The sequence below is a fragment of the Perkinsus marinus genome (assembly GCF_000006405.1).
Source record: "Perkinsus marinus ATCC 50983 genomic scaffold scf_1104296976272, whole genome shotgun sequence".
Taxonomy (NCBI): domain Eukaryota; phylum Perkinsozoa; order Perkinsida; family Perkinsidae; genus Perkinsus; species Perkinsus marinus.
The window spans coordinates 1-5,097 of record NW_003200432.1 but is presented as its reverse complement, the minus strand read 5'-3'; the positions used below and the strand labels follow the sequence as shown (position 1 = coordinate 5,097).

Here is a 5,097-nt window from a genome sequence, read left to right as displayed (position 1 = left end):
GGGTATGCTGGCTATTGATGAAGATTTCGATGCGGTTGATTTCGAAGCCCAAGACATGGGTAACTGATACAAGAGCATATTTTTAATTTGAGACCCAGCATGCTCCAGTTTTCAGTGGGTCCGTCTAGCAATATCACTATGCAAATTGGTCTCTTAACGCTTGAGGCCATTCTTGATAGTGGTTCTTCCCTATCTATATATCCTAGTCATCTTTTACGACTGATCTCTCCATTTCCTAAACTTCGTTATGTAGCTAAATCACGTATTGTTAATACTGTTACTATTACTGAGAGTGTTACGAAGCCTTTGTTTTTTATTCTAAGTAGTGAATATACATTTGTACATGATTTTTACGTTCTCAATAGTGAATCGTTGTGATCTCCCTTATTGAGAAGAGAAGTAGAGAAGAGCAACCATGAATCAGTAGCAGCAAGCCCAACTCGTGAACTCGTGAAGTTGATGTTGAAGCAAGTATAGCCAAGTGATGAAGAGCAGATAGAAGATGTTCTAGTCGATAGAGAAGAAGATCAGCAGCCGTTAAGAAGGAGTACAAGAGTTAAGCATCCAGTAAGAAGATTGAGTATTGGTCTGACCAATACCACAAGCTATGGTGATAAGATTTATTAGTCTGAGTCGTATGTTTGATAGGATAAGTTTCTTTGTATGTGATCACCTCACTCAGGAAAAGAGGGGAGAATAGTTGTAGGATAAGTATCCTAGCACACAAAGTATATCTGTCCTTATTGTGCCGTTCGTATCCTAGCCTAGCTTTGCAATGTATAAGTGTTATATTAGTAGTGAGTGAAGTTGGATCATCATTGTGATCTACTGTTGAGTTAGTCTAACGACTTCTCTATAATATCCGTGGCTATTCTGATACAGTTAAAGTATACACGCAGATTCTGTGAACTATAAAGTGGGGGGAGCGTGGACGGAATTCGACCGTCAATATCAACGATTGCTGAACTTCGGTGTCTCGAATATCGTATCCGTGACTATTCTGATACAGTTCAAGTATACACCCAGATTCTGTGAACTATAGAGTGGGGGAGCGTGGACGGAATTTGACTGTCAATATCAACGATTGCTAAACTTCAATGGGAGACAGAAATTATGCTGACTATCACAACTATCTTTCCAAGGTAGATTAAATATGTGCTAACTTTGCTACGCGACCTGAGAAGTTGAGGCATCTTCCAAAGTACAACTCACGAGACACTACGCTGCTGCTCAGTGGTCAGTATTAGATACAACCCAGCTAACGTGTATACCTCAGCCATGAGGATCAAGAACCTACTCTGTAGGACAAGAGCTTACGGGAGTGAGACTCACTCCCGTAAGACTCACTCAGTGAGTCGGACGATCGACCTGGTGATGGAGTTCGGTCACCCTAAATGGCCCTGCATGGCATGCAGTGCATGCTGCTAGACATGCCCATCTTCTCTTCTCTCAGCGTCTTCTTCGGCTTCATGGCTCTCGAGAGCCCGTCTGGCATAAGGCCGGTCTGACGCCAGTGGCACTAGCCTAGTGTTCAGTACTGCGATTTGACCGTGAAAGCCATCAGAGGTTCACACATCTGTTCGCATCCGCGCCACCTCAGCCGGCTATGGAGACTTGGATGACACTCACACTAACCTGCGTCGCGGTTCTTTATCGCGTCTTTGAAAAGATAAGAGAATAATGAACTCTGTCACCGCTAGACTAACGGCGCTAGCCTCTAGCGTAGCTTGGAGGGCCGCGCCCGCGGCCGACCTGTGCGCGTACCGATCGGCCCACTGTATCACCTCCACCTTCGTTGAACTCCACGGGTTCAACTCGTCAGGTTGAAGTCCGCACCGAGAGGCCTCCTTCCTCGGATCGTGTAGCCTCGTTTCCCGGAACCTCCGGGCCGAAATAGCCTCGTCGGCCTGGAGCGTAGACTGCACACTAGCGCAAGGGCTTACTTCTTCGTCTTCGGCCGCGTCTGCGCTGGTAGGACCCGCCGTCCGGAGGAGTTCCCCATGAGCCATTCCAGGCGTTGCTTTCGCTGGATAGTATCGCTCAATGACCATCAATGAACTCATACAGGCCTTCAAGGTACTGTTCCATCGTAGTGCGACCATCGGAGGGGCAGTAGCCAGATATCAGGCGGATGTGCGGATGACGATCACCACGGCAAGCTATGTCAACCATCGCCCAGTCTAGGGACTCCTCTAGACAATTTCTAGTAAACCATAGGCTACAAACCACTTGATGATGTACGCGCACCTCGGGCGAGGCTCGGACACGCGGCCATGGGCTTATAAGGCACGCGCTCTGCCGACTGAGCTACCGAGGCGAATGCAGCATTAAAAATAGTAAAAGATAGACTGCTACACTCTTCCAAGACAATTCCTAGTAAACCATAGACTAAAAACGACTTGATGACGTATGCGCACCTCAGGCGGAGCTCGAACCTGCGGCCACGGGCTTAAAAGGCACGCGCTCTGCCGACTGAGCTACCGAGGCGAATGCAGTACTTGACCTAGTGAAAGATAGACCGCTACACTCTGCCAAGGCAATTCCCGGCAAACCATGGACTAAAAACCACTTAATGATGTATCATACATCATGTATGCGTACCTCGAGCGGGGCTGAAACCCGCGGCCTCGGGCTTAAAAAGCACTCGCGCTGCCGACTGAGCTACCGAGGCGAATGCAGCATTAAAAATAGTAAAAGATAGACCGCTACACTCTTCCAAGGCAATTTCCAGTAAACCATGGACTGAAAAACACCTGATGATGTATGCGCACCTCGGGCGGGGCTCAAACCCACGGCCACGGGCTTGAAAGGCACGCGCTCTGCCGACTGAGCTACCGAGGCGAATGCAGCATTAAAAATAGTAAAAGATAGACTGCTACACTTTTCCAAGACAATTCCCAGTAGACCATAGACTAAAAACGACTTGATGACGTATGCGCACCTCGGGCGGAGCTCGAACCCGCGGCCACGGGCTTAAAAGGCACGCGCTCCGCCGACTGAGCTACCGAGGCGAATGCAGCGCTTGACCTAGTAAAAATGGACTCCTAAACTCTTACAAGGCAATTTCCAGTAAACCATAGACTAAAAACCACTTATTGATGTATGCGCACCTCGGGCGGGCCTCGAACCCGCGGCCACGGGCTTAAAAGGCACGCACTCTGCCGACTGAGCTACCGAGGCGAATACAGCACTTGACCTAGTAAAAATGGACCCCTAAACTCTTCCAAGGCAATTTCCATTAAACCATAGACTAAAAACCACTTATTGATGTATGCGCACCTCGGGCGGGGCTCGAAAACGCGGCCACGGGCTTAAAAGGCACGCGCTCTCCCGACTGAGCTACCGAGGCGAATGCAGCACTTGACCTAGTAAAAATGGACCCCTAAACCCTTCCAAGGCAATTTCCAGTAAACCATAGACTAAAAACCACTTATTGATGTATGCGCACCTCGGGCGGGGCTCGAACCCGCGGCCACGGGCTTAAAAGGCACGCGTTCTGCCGACTGAGCTACCGAGGCGAATGCAGCATTTGACCTAGTAAAAATGGACCCCTAAACTCTTCCAAGGCAATTTCCAGTAAACCATAGACTAAAAACCACTTATTGATGTATGCGCACCTCGGGCGGGGCTCGAACCCGCGGCCACGGGCTTAAAAGGCACGCGCTCTACCGACTGAGCTACCGAGGCGAATGCAGCACTTGATCTAGTAAAAATGGACCCCTAAACTCTTCCAAGGCAATTTCCAGTAAACCATAGACTAAAAAGCACTTATTGATGTATGCGCACCTCGGGCGGGGCTCGAACCCGCGGCCACGGGCTTAAAAGGCACGCGCTCTGCCGACTGAGCTACCGAGGCGAATGCAGCATTTGACCTAGTAAAAATGGGCCTATAAACTCTTTCAAGGCAATTTCCAGTAAACCATAGACTAAAAACCACTTAACGATGTATGCGCACCTCGGGCGGAGCTCGAACCCGCGGCCACGGGCTTAAAAGGCACGCGCTCTGCCGACTGAGCTACCGAGGCGAATACAGCATTTGTCCTAGTAAAAATGGACCTATAAACTCTTTCAAGGCAATTTCCAGTAAACCATAGACTAAAAACCACTTGATGATGTATCATACATCATGTATGCGCACCTCGGGCAGAGCTCGAACCCGCGGCCACGGGCTTAAAAGGCACGCGCTCTGCCGACTGAGCTACCGAGGCGAATGCAGCACTTAAACTAGTAAAAGATAGACCGTTACACTCTTCCAAGACAATTCCCAGTGAACCATAGACTGTAAACCGCTTGATGATATATGCGCACCTCGGGCGGGGCTCGAACCCGCGGCCACGGGCTTAAAAGGCACGCGCTCTGCCGACTGAAATACCGAGACGAATGCAGCACTTGACCTAGTAAAAATGGACCCCTAAACCCTTCCAAGGCAATTTCCAGTAAACCATAGACTAAAAACCACTTATTGATGTATGCGCACCTCGGGCGGGGCTCGAACCCGCGGCCACGGGCTTAAAAGGCACGCGCTCTGCCGACTGAGCTACCGAGGCGAATGCAGCACTTGACCTAGTAAAAATGGACCCCTAAACTCTTCCAAGGCAATTTCCAGTAAACCATAGACTAAAAACCACTTATTGATGTATGCGCACCTCGGGCGAGGCTCGAACCCGCGGCCACGGGCTTAAAAGGCACGCGCTCTGCCGACTGAGCTACCAAGGCGAATGCAGTATTTGACCTAGTAAAAATGGACCTATAAACTCTTTCAAGGCAATTTCCAGTAAACCATAGACTAAAAACCACTTAATGATGTATGCGCACCTCGGGCGGAGCTCGAACCCGCGGCCACGGGCTTAAAAGGCACGCGCTCTGCCGACTGAAATACCGAGACGAATGCAGCACTTGACCTAGTAAAAATGGACCCCTAAACCCTTCCAAGGCAATTTCCAGTAAACCATAGACTAAAAACCACTTATTGATGTATGCGCACCTCGGGCGGGGCTCGAACCCGCGGCCACGGGCTTAAAAGGCACGCGCTCTGCCGACTGAGCTACCGAGGCGAATGCAGCACTTGACCTAGTAAAAGATAGACCGTTACACTCT

The 5,097-nt window shown here is 49.6% G+C and overlaps 13 non-coding genes across 13 annotated transcripts; all 13 read right to left on the bottom strand.

Moving 5' to 3' along the window:
• Window positions 1-2,414: 2,414 nt before the first annotated feature.
• Window positions 2,415-2,487, bottom strand: Pmar_PMAR025046. The gene has a single exon. It is a non-coding gene; the product is annotated as a tRNA-Lys (tRNA).
• A 281-nt stretch (window positions 2,488-2,768) lies between these two features.
• On the bottom strand, window positions 2,769-2,841 carry Pmar_PMAR025045. The gene has a single exon. It is a non-coding gene; the product is annotated as a tRNA-Glu (tRNA).
• Window positions 2,842-2,938: 97 nt separating this feature from the next.
• On the bottom strand, window positions 2,939-3,011 carry Pmar_PMAR025044. The gene has a single exon. It is a non-coding gene; the product is annotated as a tRNA-Lys (tRNA).
• A 96-nt stretch (window positions 3,012-3,107) lies between these two features.
• Window positions 3,108-3,180, bottom strand: Pmar_PMAR025043. The gene has a single exon. It is a non-coding gene; the product is annotated as a tRNA-Lys (tRNA).
• A 96-nt stretch (window positions 3,181-3,276) lies between these two features.
• Pmar_PMAR025042 lies at window positions 3,277-3,349 on the bottom strand. Its single transcript has one exon. It is a non-coding gene; the product is annotated as a tRNA-Lys (tRNA).
• Window positions 3,350-3,445: 96 nt separating this feature from the next.
• Pmar_PMAR025041 lies at window positions 3,446-3,518 on the bottom strand. The gene has a single exon. It is a non-coding gene; the product is annotated as a tRNA-Lys (tRNA).
• A 96-nt stretch (window positions 3,519-3,614) lies between these two features.
• Pmar_PMAR025040 lies at window positions 3,615-3,687 on the bottom strand. Its single transcript has one exon. It is a non-coding gene; the product is annotated as a tRNA-Lys (tRNA).
• Window positions 3,688-3,783: 96 nt separating this feature from the next.
• On the bottom strand, window positions 3,784-3,856 carry Pmar_PMAR025039. The gene has a single exon. It is a non-coding gene; the product is annotated as a tRNA-Lys (tRNA).
• A 96-nt stretch (window positions 3,857-3,952) lies between these two features.
• Pmar_PMAR025038 lies at window positions 3,953-4,025 on the bottom strand. Its single transcript has one exon. It is a non-coding gene; the product is annotated as a tRNA-Lys (tRNA).
• Window positions 4,026-4,135: 110 nt separating this feature from the next.
• Window positions 4,136-4,208, bottom strand: Pmar_PMAR025037. Its single transcript has one exon. It is a non-coding gene; the product is annotated as a tRNA-Lys (tRNA).
• Window positions 4,209-4,474: 266 nt separating this feature from the next.
• Window positions 4,475-4,547, bottom strand: Pmar_PMAR025036. The gene has a single exon. It is a non-coding gene; the product is annotated as a tRNA-Lys (tRNA).
• Window positions 4,548-4,643: 96 nt separating this feature from the next.
• Pmar_PMAR025035 lies at window positions 4,644-4,716 on the bottom strand. Its single transcript has one exon. It is a non-coding gene; the product is annotated as a tRNA-Lys (tRNA).
• Window positions 4,717-4,981: 265 nt separating this feature from the next.
• Pmar_PMAR025034 lies at window positions 4,982-5,054 on the bottom strand. Its single transcript has one exon. It is a non-coding gene; the product is annotated as a tRNA-Lys (tRNA).
• Window positions 5,055-5,097: the final 43 nt, after the last annotated feature.